The sequence below is a fragment of the Empidonax traillii genome, unplaced genomic scaffold (genome assembly GCF_003031625.1).
Source record: "Empidonax traillii isolate 1590-97213 ecotype Southwest subspecies unplaced genomic scaffold, ASM303162v1 scaffold299:size639221, whole genome shotgun sequence".
NCBI lineage: Eukaryota > Metazoa > Chordata > Aves > Passeriformes > Tyrannidae > Empidonax > Empidonax traillii.
In genome coordinates, this window is record NW_020955492.1 from 487,320 (window position 1) to 503,411 (window position 16,092).

A 16,092-nucleotide genomic window follows, 5' to 3' on the forward strand; every position below is an offset into this window, starting at 1 on the left:
TTTGCCCTTCACAGGGTAAGTTCCAGCTGCCTTACAAGACCCAGGAGGGCTCTAAATGAGATAAATTATTTAAAAAATCAAAATAAGCAGATACACACTCTTCAAAAAAGATTTAAGCCATGCAACTCATTGCCACAGCATGCCACAGATCCTATGAAGTTCACATGGGCTCAAAAACTTGAAGATTGTTTAATGGAAGAAAAATCTAGATAGGGCTATCAAACATGATAAAATCCTGGCTCAGGAGGCCCATGGTCAGGGCACAGTCAGGAACTTACAGAGAACTGTGCTTTTCTTTTGTCTTAGGACATTGAGTACTACAGAAAAATGAGGGCTTCTTGACTTGGAGATCCCAGCACTGCGACTTTACAGTGAAAGTAGATTTTGATGCACAGCCACCCGTGTTGTGGTGATGTGCAGCAAGAAATCCTTCAGACACAGCTGACACTCAAAGCTGAAGGCAGGAGGAGGGATCTACAGGAGGGTTTGGATCACAGAAAAAGCTGGAGAAGTGGGTGCAGAAGGAGAGAGGGCAAGTCTGTGAACAGTGGGTTCCTGTTCTCAGAGACCGAGTGCCTTTGTGCTTGAATGCCCATGTGCTGGATGGACCAACCCAGGCTCTCAGAGAGAAGCAGCTGTGCCAGCTGTGCCTGTCCCTGGAAGAGTCAGCCATCAGAAGAAAGGTGAAGCTCCCCAGTTTTGTTAGCCTAAACCTCCAGGAGTTATTGCCTGGCTGAAACAGATTGCAGTTTTTGCTGCCTTGAAAGAAATTCATAATTGTGGCAACTTTAGCACACCTTGCACAGTGTCTCTGGTTCTCTAAGGGGAAGAGACTCTGTGCCTCTGGCTGGGACTGGGAGCCTCCACATTCTGTGGGTTTGCAGTGAGATTTGTTTGCATGCACAGTCCATATATCTGAGCACACTCCTCTCCTGCAGGCCTGCCCAGGAATCAATGTTTAGAATAATGGCTCTGCTTTCCTCTGAATTGAGCTGGTTAATAACTATTGCTGGGGAAATCAATCAGCTCTATGATATCTTATTACTTACGCTAATTTAATCACAGGGAATGGGTCATTGCTTCGGTTCAGAGGGCAGGATGAGTGTGTGTGCATGTGAGAGTCTGGGGAGAAAGAAGCAGAGGGGAGAATTCATGAACTGGCACACAAGGGGCAGAAATGGCATGAACTCTCCCAGGGCTGGAGGATGGATGATAGAGAGAAAACTCATGTTCACTCTCCACAGTTCCTGGTAATCTGGTTACAAATCCATTTTTAATGTTGTTTTCGTGTTCCAAAGAATGTGATAGGTGGAGATAATTAAGAATTTTTCTTTTTTTCTCCTTCTCCATTTCTCTGTGTTTTCACAGGCCAAAAGAAGAGGAACATCAAGAGAGACAAACGAACAGAAAAGACTCGTGACTTCCACCAAGGACCCCTGAGCCCACTTCAATTTCCTGCATGCTCAAGAAAAAGGTAAAAGCAAAGGGACTGTTCATGTGTTGAGGGTGTAATCACTGAAAAGAAGGAAACACCATGTAAATAGGGTGTCTGAGGAAACAGGCTTAATTCACAAAATGTGCAAAATCAGCCTGGCAGAGATTGTCATAACATTTTCAAGCACTTGTCCAAACTCTTCCCCCTTTCTTGCACACTTTTCCTGCATCCTCTAGTGGGAAGCACTACTTTTGCCAGTCACTGAGGAAAGGAGATTAAAATCAGTTCCTACACACTGAACTGTATCTCTACTGTAAAAATTTTCACAAAAGAAATCTTACACTCAGGGGAAAAAAAAGAAGAAAAAAGAATAATGTGTTTTCTAGTATAACCAAGTGTGGAGCACCAAAAGCCAACGATATCAAGAGTAGCTGTGCAGAAAGCAGTGTGTGTCCATTTTTGTGTAGGTACTTTTCAGGTAGCCTGAGTCCTCTCAGCTGAGTTCTCACACAGAGCCTGTTGGGTTTGTATTTCCCCTCCAGGATGGGAGGGCAGGTAGAACTGTTTGCAAACTCTCAGAAGGCAAACACCTGTTCTGGAGCAAAACCTTCCCAATCTTCCAGTATACTGCAGAAAGCAATCTGTGTTGGAGGAAATGCAGTGAACAGTATTTATCAAAGCCTTAAATAGAATGTTGTTTTGTGTAGACAAAACCAGATGTGTTTTCAAAAGTACTGGCTGATCATGCTTAATCCTTAAGGAATTACTTCTTCTGAAACAGTGGAATTGCTTTTAGAATTGGTCCTTTTCTAGGGGGAAGAAAATAATCAGAAAGTGACCCATCATATGATAAACACATGTCAGACTGTTGCTGAATCTCTCCCTGCAAACACCACCACTTTCCTGATAAATGGATACTGGACACTTATAGAAAAATAGGAAGCACCAGTGCTGAGTGCTGCACTGCCGTTCCCTAATTCACATTATTAACTAGGTAATGGACTGGAGCCATCATGGTCTAATTGAAATAAATAAATCCATTAAAACTGGGAATTAAAGTAACTGCATTTTGATGGGTTTGGGTTATTCATATTGCTTCAAAATGTTATTTTTAATCCAAACACTGCTGGACACATCTTCTTGTGCCCCAGGGATAGTAAAAAGTATGTTATTGGCCTCTATTTTTGTACCCCATTTACTTCACATTCACACTGCCTCCAGTTGATTTTTTCCTAGTAAGATCTGATAACTTCAAAAGAAAAAGCAATAAAAGAATGAGGGAAATGTCAAATGGCTTTAGAACGAGCACCAGAATTTAGGTCTCTGGTGTTAGGTATGTCTAAAAATCCTTTGATGAATGTCAAAAGATTTTCAGAAATGCTCAGATTTAGCCAAACTCAGCTTCTAAGGAATTTGATGGGAATTTTGCCATGGCCTTGGAAACTGTTTGTTTGATGCAGAGCTATTTTGAAATGTGTGCCCTGATTTTGGTTTTTTTTTCATCAGCTGCAGTGTTTGATGCAATAATATTAAATGAGTTTTAGTGAAGATTTACTCTGATCAGGCAAGGCTGCTCATTAAGGAGGTGTTTTCTGTTCATCCAGCACTCTGGTGGTTCTTCAGTGCTCTGCTACACCTGTGCAGAGCTGCATCCTCTTGCACCCTGTTCTTGGGGATTCCACATTAGCTCCAGGTCTGTTCTGGTTCTTGCATTGTGTTTGACAGCTGAAAAGGACATTAACTTTGATCTTCTGGGAGGTGGATTCCTGCAGCTGCTGCAGAGATGCTTTTTCATCAGCCAGAGGGAGGTTATAAGTGGAGGAGAGTGCTTTCAAGACTCATCTGAAGCTCTGTTCTGAGCTGTGTGTGACTTGGAGCTTTCTCTCTAGGGTTTCATTTTCTCTCTTGAGAAGATAATGTGGCTTTACTTCATCCCCTTCTTACTCACTCAGTGATCAGCTGTGCAGGTAGAATAAGAACCTCTCTTTTTTTACACTCTTTTCCACACAAATGTGTCGTTCTGCTTACAGCAAGCTATGCAGGCCCTCAGAGTCTGGACTTGTTTTCACTGGCAGTGACAAAAGGCAGAAGAAACTTTATCTGTTCTAGGTTTACACCCATTCATCCCATACATAGTTATGTCTAAAAAGATGAGTGGCTCTCTGCTGGCTTCAGCCCATGGCTATTGCCTGTGTTGGCCTCCTGCTTCTTTGGACAGAGCAGTTTCAGGGCACAAGTCAAGATTGCTCCAGCCACAAGTATGCTTGACCTGTAAGGTGAGGGAGGTGATCTTTACACTGTGCCAGCTGATAAATCATGGGGTTAATTTCTCTTTTTCTTTTTCACAAAGATCCTGGAGTAAATACGTTACTTCTGTGTGAAGCAAGAACGTAAATTACACCCAAAGGAAAGTCCTGAGTCTGTAACTTGCTACACACCTGAAATACTCCAATGCTTTTATGAAGTTTATTAATGAGGGCTGTGAGATCCTAACAGGAATGCTGGCACTGCCATTTTGCTTTGTTGCTTTACAGTTTGGGGGAAAGATTAGTAAGAGAGTTGATTTATTGTAGGCCAGGGGACCATGGAAGTTTGGGGACAAAGAAACAGGTTTCTTTTATTTATATATATAGATATATATTTCAAATTCTAATTAATTGTATATCACCTGTTATATAACAGACTCCTGGATCAGCAGTGTCAGAAATCAGGGCCTGATCCCACTTCCCTCTGAAATCGATGGGAGTTCTGTCATTGATGGAGCAGCTGAGCAAGTAACTTGCAAGAATTCATTTATTCAACAAATGTGGCTGCTGCTTCTGCTTATCTCTATTGATTGTACTCATGTCCAATCAGGTTTGCAGCATTAGTTGTATTACCCGACAATAACAGGGGAATTCACTTGGGGCATGTTCCTACCAAGGCCTAGAATCCACAACAAAAATAAACAAAATGTTTATCACATGCAAAGCTGCCCTCAGTCTCTGCAGGGGCAGCTGCTCCTCTTGTTACTCTCATACCTCGAGGAACTGTGTTTCATTTTTGGAGTTGCTATTCTAAAACCAGAATCCAGATTGAATCTGCTCTAGCACACAGGGTTGAAACTGTGCAAGGAAGGCTGAAAGAAGTTCTGAACTTCTTTTGACTTTTAATAGGAACAGAATCTCCAGCAAAGTTAGGCTGCTCTTCAAAATACTCACTGAAATTAATAATAGAAATACATACAGGAGGAAGATACACTTTCTCCTTCTTTATTTCATATATTTTTAAAAATATTTTCTCTCTCTATCCCTCCTCCCCTTTGGTCTCATTGCATAAGTTTTATTTCAGGGGAACTGGACTGGGGAGATGAACGTTGTTGGGGAGGGAGCACTGGTATTACCCTGAAATTTTATGCACCAATTATGAGCACATCTGCAATATGAAGAGAGGAGGGAGAGCAGTAGACTGGAAGAGCAGAACTGCTTTTGGATCAATAGATGAGCTGACATTGAGGCTGGAGGACTGATAGAAATGGTGGAAAGGATAGACATATTTGGCAGATTTCTGAAGACATTCAATAGCAACACCGAGATGGAGCTGATAAATCAATAGCTCTTTGGGCAGATTAGATTGATATTTTAAATGTATATGGAACTGTCCTAGCCAGGAAGACTGAGCAACCACTGAAGGAATAGATAAGCAGAAAAACATTTATTCATATTTCTGTTTCATGTTTGTGTGGTTTTTAAAGGAACTGTGTGGAACACCAAGCTTTTTTCTCTTTTGCAGCTGTAAGTTTGGATCAGATGTAAGCTTGACTTGTGCCATTACTCTGGAATTCCTCAGGTTGATGTGGGTTAAAGTAACAGTAAAGAACAATATATAACAATAAATATATATAACAATATATAACAATGACTAATACACAATATTTGTTATAGTGAAAAACGATTTAAGAGAGAGTTTGTCAGCAAACAGCAGGGCAGGACAGGGCCAGCTGTGCAGTCCTGCCAGGACTGGGGTGGATATTTTATCAGTCTCACCAAGTCTGTCACCTGGGGGAGGGTGGGTTAGGAGCATAAGGATGTGAAAAAAGGCATTATGGCAAAGCTCCCAGCCATGCCACCAGCAAGACTTAGAATCTAAATGACATCTCGCTGAAGATAAGGACAGTTTTGTCTTTCAGTGGGAATAAAACTTATACAAAAGCAAAGCCTTTGTATTCCCTTTGACCAGTCCAGCTGTTTCCTCATGCTACCAATTATATCAGCTGTCATAAATTAGAGACTAAAAGTTAAAAAGTGGTTTTAGTCATCTTGGAATTCCTGGGGTGATTTGCATCTTTTGGTGTGTGCTCATCAGTGTTTGTCTCTCCCATCTTCCCTAAGAACCTGCTAGAAGTTGAACTTGAAAGGTTTTTTTGCAAGTGACACTGTTGTTGTGTTCACCAGATGTTGCAAAGCTAAATTAAGGAAGAACTTGTACTAATGGAATTTCCTCCAAGTTTACAAGTGAATTATTATGGTTGGGAAACTCAGGCTATTTAATATATATTTCCATAGAGGCATGAGGGGAGGACTGTGAATAAAGGAAATGTATAATGATGAGGGGGGAAGAATGTCCTTGGTTTGCCTTCCCTTGTTTTGAGATTGGTGGATCAGCCATTCCTCTGTCTGGATTTCTTTAACCAAAGGGGTTTGTCTGATACCCTTTCCCTTTCTGAGACTCACTGGACTGGCCTATTCAGCATGGGTCTCTTACATGCTAAAATATTTTTGGGATAATTTTATTTAAAGGGAAAAACAGGTTTCTAAGAGGAAACCAATTCTGTGACAGCTAGGTTAGAGTGATCTTGTCTTTAACTGAAAATACCTCTTTATTATATTTGCATGTAAATAGGTGCCAGATAACTGTGTCAGATGAAGAGAACATTTCAAAGTCATTTGCTTACTGGATAAAGAGAATAGCTCGGCAGGGCTTGGAGGGCTCCTAACTGGAGATGTATTACATTCAGTGTTGATAAAACTGCTCTTTGCAAGTTAACAACCCCTCAAAGTTACCCTGAAGTGTGGCTGTCTCTCTGCAAGGCCTCTTGCTGATCACTGTGAAATTGTGGCGTGATGTTATTAAAAGGAACAGGGAAATGAGACCTGGCAGCTGTGTAGGACCACAAAAAATGCTTATAGGGCTGACAAAATGGATTTATTTACTTGAGAAATCAGTGAGTGAGTAAAGAAACTGGGGCGTCATTTTTTTCCACTAGATATTTGTGGCTGGGCACTTGATCTTCCTCCTCTTGACACAAACACTTGTTTCTAGTTATGTACATTGTGATTGCTCAAACCCTGACATTCACTGGAATGAGGGAGGACTTGGGAGCTGTTGTTTCCGTGCCTGTTTTTCTCCAGGCCTCCTCAGGAATGGCAAGGTCAGCCAGATGGTGCTGGTGTGGCAGAGGGGCTGCTCCTGTGCTCCCACGGGTGGAGGTTCAGATGGCTCTCACCTGCAAAGCAGGTGGCTTTCAGTGCTGCACTGTGTGCCCTCTGTGCCCCCAGTGATGCAGCCCAGCATCACTGGGATAGCTCACACCTACACCCAAAAGCTCTGACAGCAGATTAGACCAGCATGTTTCCAGGCCAGAATATTAGTAAGTGGAAGGTAGCTGTTTTACTGGTGATCCTGTCATTCCCAAGTGGGAGATATGAACTAACAAGTTACTTCAGTCTTCCTGAAAAGTCTAAGAAGTATCTAAATGTTATGGGCAAATGTGAACATCGTACGAAGAAGTTTGAGTCCAGACCCACTCAAATTAGGATTTTTTTTAAAGTATGATATCACTAAAACATAAGTAAGCCTGGGCCCAAAACACAAAAATATCTTAAGCAAAGCAATTTGCATCACTCCAGGACCGAGATGAAGTCAAGAGAATGCTTCAAATGTGTGCTGAATCATAATTTGTTTGGATCTCATTTAGCTTAACCCAGCCATTGAATTTCCTTAAGATTGATTTTGAAATTATTTCAGCATGTCGATTATATCCTATTTAATCCAAATTTCATTTGAATTTAACTTCTGTCAAGGAGTACATGTATATGTGCCCTCAATATCTATGCATTCATGCCTGTGCATTGGTGTGCACATGACTGCATGCATCTGGGACCTCAGATTTGGAAGCCCTGGGTGTTGTTCTTGTTTATCGAGTCACAGGCAGGAATGGCTCCTGGTTCTCTGGCCTCTGGGGTAGGTTTGGGCTCCAGCTCTGTGTTCCAGCAGGGTCCTTTGAGCATCGTGGCTCCTGCTGTGCAGTGCTGGGGCATTTCCCTCCCTGCCTCAGCTGCTCAGCAGATCGTGGCTCAGCTGCACCTCACACGTGGGGTGGGAGAGCAGGAAAAAGATTAGAACTGAGAATTCCTGCCATGGTGGTACCTCTGTGGAGAGCAGTGGTCGCCAGATGTCATAGACAGCTTTGAAAATCCCAACCTCTGCACTGCTAGAATTGCAGATAATGAAATCATTTGAATTCAAACCCCCTCTCCACCCTCCACTTGCTCCTTTAACCACCCCATGCTCAGTGTGCTGAAATCTCGGGTCGAGCTTGTATGGGGCAGATTATCATTTCATGTTTAGGATGTTTAATGTAAGAGGAATTTTGATTCCCAGTGGTGTCACTAGGGAGAAGAAATAATTACAGTAAGTAACCTGTGCTTTCTAATATGATAGCTTTGATTTTGGATCATAGTTAACTTGTTATTTGTCTTTCTCATCAGTACCCTTAACATTCCAGATTAATAATCTATCACTCAGCTGCTGGGTAGAACTTGGATAAGTAACAAAAGAAAGGTCTGAAAGTTGAAACAAAATTTTTAGTGTGAACTCCTTTGACCTTTGGAAAGGAGATCCAAACCTTTTCTAAAAAATATTTTCCATTTTTACTCAGTACTCTTCCTGGTTATGCCTGGGAGCAAGAAGCAGGAAGCGCCATAAATGTTGTGAAAAAGCCTGTTCTGGCCAGTTTCCTAGCCCAGCTTTGCTGATCACTGAGTTTTGGATCATTGAGTAAACTTCATGTAGGTAGCCAGGCTCATGTGCTTCTTCAAGCCATTTACAAACTCCAAATCCCAAGAAGCCAACTCATTGCTTAGTCTAGGCAGTGTGAACTCTGCTCTTTTCTGCCCAGCTTTTCTCAACATATAAAATACAGGCTTAGGGCTGCTTTACTCTTTCGGAGGAACTTGGTGCTAACGTGATTTCAGTTTTACAGCCAAGTACAATACAAGGAGGCGTCGTGCGACCTTCCTTCACACTGCTTTGCTAATGCATCCTAATCCTGTCTGGTGATACCTTGTGCTGTCCAGAGGCTGAACTAATCCTGAGCAGAGTTTACTAGTTATGCTAAACCACCATATAATCACTGCAGAGCTTTCCTTGGCTTAGCTTGAAGTTAACAAGTTGTTCCCTTTGCACCAGAGAAATGCAGCTTTGAACCCCAACTCATGAAAAATGACTTGGGAGCAGCTTTTCAGATTCATTCCCGCTGTGTCTGGTGGTGACACAAGGCTGTGTGATGGCACAGGGAGGTCAGGCAGGGTGGCAGGTGAGCTGGTACCACGCTGCACGGATGCTGTGCGTGCAGGTACATGCACAGTCCATATCCCAGGAATGCTGAGTGCTCCCTTGGGCTTTGGGTCTGGTTTAGTCCAGGAGAAATCCGCTGTTTGATGAGGGCAGTGCAGCCCCCGCTGACAAAGGGCTCTGCTGCCTGTCACACCTTGACTTGTTGAGCGTTAACACAGCCGGGGGATCACAAAGCTGTCATCACAAAGCATTAGCATGAGAAAAGGAGCACTCCTCGTGTTTTGGCACGTCACACCCAAGTGACAGGGAGCACAAATACAGTCAGGCACACAGAACAGTGCAAGTCAATGTCGGCTTTGACAATGTTGGGCACCAAGGCTGTCACTCCTTTGACACAGCCCCTCCTTCCCCCTACCCACGCTGCCATTCGCAACAGCAGCTCGCCCACCGCTTTTATTTCTGCACAATGTGTCAATAAGTACTTGTCAGGCCTCTGCTTATAGACCTGGGATGGTGAATAAACGCTTATTATGCCTGAAAAATGTTGCAAGCTTTACCATAAATCTTGTGTTACAAATGCACACAATAGGGGTATTGACACAGAGGCAAACACTCACATTAACATGTAAAGTCACGCTGCCCAGAATGGAGTTGGACAAACTATCTTGCACCAAAGGAGTTTGTTGACCTCTTCTTTGCCTTCCTGGCAACCAGACTGGGCTTGTGTGTGTGTTAAAAATCCAGCTGAGTCGGAGATGAGAAGAGATAGAAAGAGGATGCTCTACGTCTGAGAGCACTTCAGAGATGGTGTTATCAGAAATCATCCTTTGGATGTGCAGGAGCTGAGCAAATGTGCAAAAGCTAAAGTTGACTAGATTTGATTTCAGTGACCCATAGGGTTCTGCCTGGGCCTGGTGACCCAGTAGAGGCTCTGACTGAAACATTCTTTTGGCCTGGCAGCTACTCATGGTTTGCCCCTACAAACTGCATTTCTCCAGCTGCTTCATCTTGTTGGGTTTCAGGTTGTTCCTTGCAGTGGATTGGAGCTTTGGTTTTGGTGTACTGGAGTGAATTGTACAGAAGGTACTGGGAAGGATCATAAACACATCACAGGGAGGGAGGAGGGTTTTGGCTTTTGCACAACCACACCTTTAGGTACTAAACAGTTCCCCTGAATTAGAAGTCTCATTATCCATGTCCTTCTTCTTCCCCAGTCAGTAAAGGAAAAAAGGCACCACTAGAAGAGTTTTCAGATCCCTGGCATCTCTCTACTGACAATCCTTCATTCTGGTGGCATTTGGCATGGTGAATATTCATCACTGTTATCTTAAACAGACCAAGTCTGCTTTGTTTAAAGTATGCTGGTCTCAGTTTGGGATAAATGCACTGATTGCAAATGTTTTGTCCCTGTAAGTGAGATTATTGGACTGCCCCTTCATCCTTAGCAGTGATCTGGGAAACTCACCTCTTGTTACTTGTAAGGAGAAGGGAATTTTCACTTTGGACTCTGTTTCCTCTGTCACAGGAGAGCATCTGAAGTCTCATAGTGTGTCCTGGGTGACTTCTGTTAAATCCATTTCTAGATGGAAGTACCTGAGGTGGAGCTCCTAGTATTTCCTCTTCCACACCTTTTTGGTACCCTGCTTTTGCAGGAAAAGGTCTAGAAAGATGAATTCCCAAATAAACAAATAGTTGTTTTTCTTTCTGAGCTCTGCATAAACTCAGAAAGATGAAGGCTGTAACAGAACTCAGAGCACAGAGAAGCTGGCTGGCTTTGAGAGCCCCTTCTTGCTTTAGGAAGAAGAGACTTAGAAAGTGTGTTCTATTTTCTAGGAAGAAAGCCTTCCTAAAACACTTATAAGGAATACTGTGTATGCTTAGTACCCTCATATTTGTGGCTTTTTTCCATTGATCTGGTGCACAGGTGGCACTCCAGCCTTCAAAACAGTGAATGAGGTATAACTACTACTAAATCCAGCTGTGCTACGTCATAACCCTGTTCACAGAGCATTATGCTAAATTAAAGCATGTCTGTGTTCCACCAATCTGCACAAGTGTTGGGCATCTCACCCTCTTCTCTCTGTAAAGACGAGTTTCAAACTGTTTCTCTTCATTCCAGAAAACCTCTGTTCTTTTTGTCACCTCAGTGGCCAGGCTGAAATGTCATGGAAAACTCAGAAAACCTGAACAGCTGAATTTATTGTTCATAGACAGATGTTGCCTCCTTTCCCTCCATCACAGGGCAGCACTGAAGCACTTTATCTCAGTTTTGCTTTCAGCATTAAGGACAGGCAGGGAACAGGGTTCGATTTAACTCTAATTGCAGAGGAGACTTTGAGAGGCAGAACTTAATGAGCATCACTGGCACTTGGCCTGGAAGATAAAACCAAGCCCATCTCTTAAATAAATAAATAGGCACTCAGGTTTTTCTCTAATACAAGTGGGCAGGAGTTTAGTCTCACATGTAGAATTTTCCAGCTGAATGGGCTCCAATTTTTGGGCTCTGCAAATGTTATATCCCTTCCAGAGGTATTCTGATGCTGACAACTTAAACTGGGAGGCTTTCATTCTCTACCTTTTTTCCATGTGGCTACTTCCAAAGTTAATCTGGTACTATTAGGGAAATTAGAAGAAACAAAGAACTAGTCACTTGGGTTTTTTGTTTTTACTTTTTTATTCTAGTTTCTGACTTTTGAGTTGATTGCAGGTTTGTTTTGGGGCTGTGTTTTGTAACAGAAAACCTATGGTTATAGTTCTGCAAACAGAGCCTGTGCTACAGTCCTGACATCTGCTAGCAGAGCCACGATGGGCAGGGATGGGCTGGCGGGGGATTTTTTGGCCAGGGTAGCTATTCCAGCAAGAGGCACTGGTGTCAGAGTAGTTGTACTGACAAAACGTCCAGAGTGGAATTTTGTCACTGCTTATATGACATGACCTTTTCCACCCAAAATAAACAGTACAAAAAGCTAAATAGTTGCCTAATAGCCACTGTCTCCTGTTCATGTGAATCTGTGGTGGAAAACAGGCCCGGGACTGTGCTGGTAAATCTGTGTACAGGGATGTGCTTGGTTCATGGCCCCATTAAAATCTGCTGGAACTGTTACACTTCTGAGCTGGATCCTGGCAATCCCCTGCTGTCCAGGGCTCTGAGATCCCCCTGTGCACTTTGTGAGGGTCTCTGGGGAAACTCAGGGGCTAATCCTCTTCTTTGCTTAACCTCAGAGATTAACACAAGAGGGACAGTGGGAAGGCAAATCTGTCCCTGGAGATAATATGATCTAAGGTCTATATGCAGCTCATCAGAAAAATACTCTGATGGTTTTGGTGTTAAAAATCTGCTTTTAAAATAGAATTTAAATATTTAGTCATTTGTCTTGGCCTGGTTTCAGCTTTTTAAATCCTGAAATGTACATTTTTTTAAGTTTATAATTTTTGTCTTAAAAATGACAGCTACTGAACTAAAGGTTTCTGTGATCCAACCATGAAGAGATGCTCCTTTTTTGAGTACCTATAAAAGGTTACCTTGTCACTAGACCTGACCCTCTAGATCTAAGGCCAATGTTCCTTAATCAAAGAGACTGAGAGGGGGAAAATTGAAGTTTACTGATAGAACCCCAATAATAATATTTATCTGTGGAGAGACTGGCATTTCATTTTTGAAATATTGAGGTGAAATGCTTCATTGGGATACTGGATGGTGTGGAAGCAGTTTTCCTCTAAAACCTGCTAGCAGCTGCTGAGGACTCCTCATCATCAAAGACATAGGGAGATACTTTGGTTGAGGACAGTGATTTTGAGGGTAACTGGATTATCTAATTATTGTCATGTGTCTGGTTTTATTCACTCCAGAATTTTGACTTGTAGTGATTTCTTCAATTCTTCTGCTCCCTCAAGCTCAAGACAGACTGCCCATTTCAGGATGTCAGATCCCTGTCTAGAGGGGAGTTCTGATGTGCCAGCAAGGTGAGGGGTTTGGTTGAGATGCTTTGGAAGGTGTCTAAGGACAATGTGAATCTCATGCCAAGGCATGCAACTGTCTCCCTCTAAATTCTAAATGCTCCAGGGGGTGAGGGTCAGGCATGCATGCACACACCAGTGCAGGCTGAACTCAGCCTCGTGTGCTCCCAGGAACCCAGCAGGAGCTTCTGTGAGAGTTCATGCAGATGACTGATGAAGTGCAGGACGTAGAGGAAAAACCCCTCTGCTGATTTTTCCCCAGCATTGCCACGAGTCAGCAGCACATGACGGTGTCCTTCAAGGTTACATCTGCAGGAGAGGACACCGAGGAGAACAGGCTGTTGGGCTGAGCAGAGAGCACACGTTCAGCAAATTCCCTGCCCTTCTCTCGGCTTGTTTATGGCTCCTCTGGGAGGATTATGACCTTCTATCTCCTTTCTATGGAGGGTGGATTTTGTACTGAAAACATCCTTTCCTACAGAAGTGTCATAGCCAGTTGGAGTCAATTTTATAAACCTTACTTCTCAAAGTGCAGTACCAGCAGACTTTTGTTTTTCACTTACAGTGGTGACAAATGCAATAACTATGGAGTGCATTAACCTCTCTGCTGCTGAGATTTTATGTATTTTGCTGTTTGTTTTCTGAATTTATTTGTCAGAATCAGATCTAACCACTGAGAAACTAAAACCTCAAGTTTAAGTGCAGACTACTATAAACTACTGTTTTCCAGGCTCTTGTGCTGACATGCCATGGCTGCAGGGCAAATGTATGTGTGGTTACTCTAGATTATAGTTCTGTGCTTCTAATTGTTGAGGGCAAAATATATCCTTTAACTGACTTGTGCATACCAAACTCAGTTCCTATGATTTCTATTAGGAGTGGAAGCTATATTTTGTTTTGGAGAAAGTTATCTGCCATTGCTCTCTTCCTGCAAAACAGTCTTTCCAACAGAATGCTTTTACCTCAGCCTCTACCCAACCTCTGTCTTTCAAGAATGGTCCTTAAATTTTTTTACAGCTTCTTAGTCATTCTGGAGCTGAAATGGAACAAAAAAGCATCTCACTCTAAAGAGTTTCTGTCTCAGATGTCCTTTAGCATAATGCTGGAACTCTAAACTTTTTGATAAACAGAAGGAATTTTTAAAACTGTATTGGGTCCAGCTGTGATGGAGCTTAGGGATTTGTTACTTTTGCTATAGGTAAGAAGTTCTTATAAGAAGAATATTGACAATTTTCCCAGTGTCAGATGGAATAAGTCAAAAAGTAATTGGATTCAATTACTGCAAAGTTGCAAGTTGATTTGTGTAAGACACTAGGAAAATTAAATGATGAAAGTTGTGAAGCACTGGAAGATGTATCCAAGGAGGCTTCGAATTTCCTTTACTGTACATTTTTAGCAACAAATTAGATTGAAATCAATCAGGAACAGTCTTGAAATATTTATCCAACCGTTGTGCAAGGGGAAGAACGTGCTGACCTTTTGAGTCTTCCTTTTCTATGATAATCTGTCTCAAAAATCAATTCTTGCTATTTTGCTTACAAGAATTCAGCTTCTAAAATCCTCATGTGTGTAAAGCTGGTTTTGTGACTGCTTCCCACTTTATTTTCCTTATTTTTCATGATTTGTTTGATTTTTGTCTCCCACTTGTGGAGGCATGTTGGCTTTAAGAAGACACAGAGCTGGATGGAGAATAATAGTTTCCTATGTTGAAAATATTGAGATTTCTAGACCATTTTAATCTACTTATAAAGAAGGAAAACTAATTTTTTTTTTTTTCAAACAAACTCCATAAATTTGGGGTAAGGTCAAAGTAAAAGATTCATTCTGATATGTTAGGCATGTTTTGATGCCCATCACACACGGAGAGACAGATGTGGAATCAAGAGGGAGGAGGAAAATACTGGTGTTTTTATAAGAAGGCAAGGGCCACATTGTTGGTTCTGAACAAATACAACAAAACTGCCTGTTAATGCAATGTTAACGTGTTTGGAGGACGGGCCCAAGTGTAGGAGTGGGGTTTGAGCACACACTTGGCATGGAGGAGCCCCCAAAACCACTGCAGGCTGTGCTGCTCCCCTGCCAGTGCCCACACTTTTGATGTGGCTGCCACATGTGCACAGCCTTGCCAGCACTGAATCAGGCAAACTTTTCATTAGAAAGAAAATTGTCAGCCACTGCTTTTACATGCTTCCAAGAACTCGTCCTTCCCTCCACCCCACCCCCAATCCTGTTCTTTGCAGGAGGAAAACTTTCTGGGTGGAAAGCTGAGTTCTTGGTTGTATAAGCAACAAGAACTGGACAGATATAAGGATTTGCTGCCTCGATGATGGAAGTGCTGATAGCAAGGCGGGGACCTCTTTTGACTGCAGTGCTAGTTTTGGGTGCTCATTTTCTGGTGTAATAGACAAGTGTCTTGATGAACACTGTCAGCCCTCAGGTGAGTTACAGTGATGAGAGCAGGAAGAGAAAAGAAATCAGTTAATGAAGTTGTGTGAGTCATTGCTGGGTATCCATGTTAGAATGAGGCTTTTTCACCCTCCTGGCAGGATGCATGACCTCATGAGCCCACAGGAGACTGCATGTTGGATCTGTTCCATTTTGTGTAATTTTGAAATTCATGCAGTTCATTGGAAGGATTAATTATGTATAAAGCATGTATCTGCATGTTCTTTTCATCTGTGAATGTTCCCCTGCACACAGTTATTAGGGCTCTGATTGGACTGAACATTTTGACAAGAACTCAGTGACAAAAGGGGCCCATTAGTCTTTGAAGTCAAGGGCCAAGGAAGAGGAGTGCCAGTAACATCAGTAATGACCTCATTTAACTTGTGACAGAGTACAAGATAATCATGAAAGGTCATTGTAATAGAACTAGGTTTTATTCTATATGCAACACAGCTCATGTTTCAGCCAGGCTGTGTTGCAGTTTTAATGAATGTGAAACCCTCTTCTGTTCACATACAGGAGGGATGGACAGAACAAGACAACAACTGGAAAGATCCTTCCCTGTCTCATGTACTTAAAAGTGAATTAGCAAAGAGCCAGAAACAATGAAAGACTTTTGATCTCCTGTGAGTTTTTTATGGAAAATTAATTTTTTACTAAAGAAGGGATCTAGTCAAAAGAAAAAAAAAAAGAGTAGT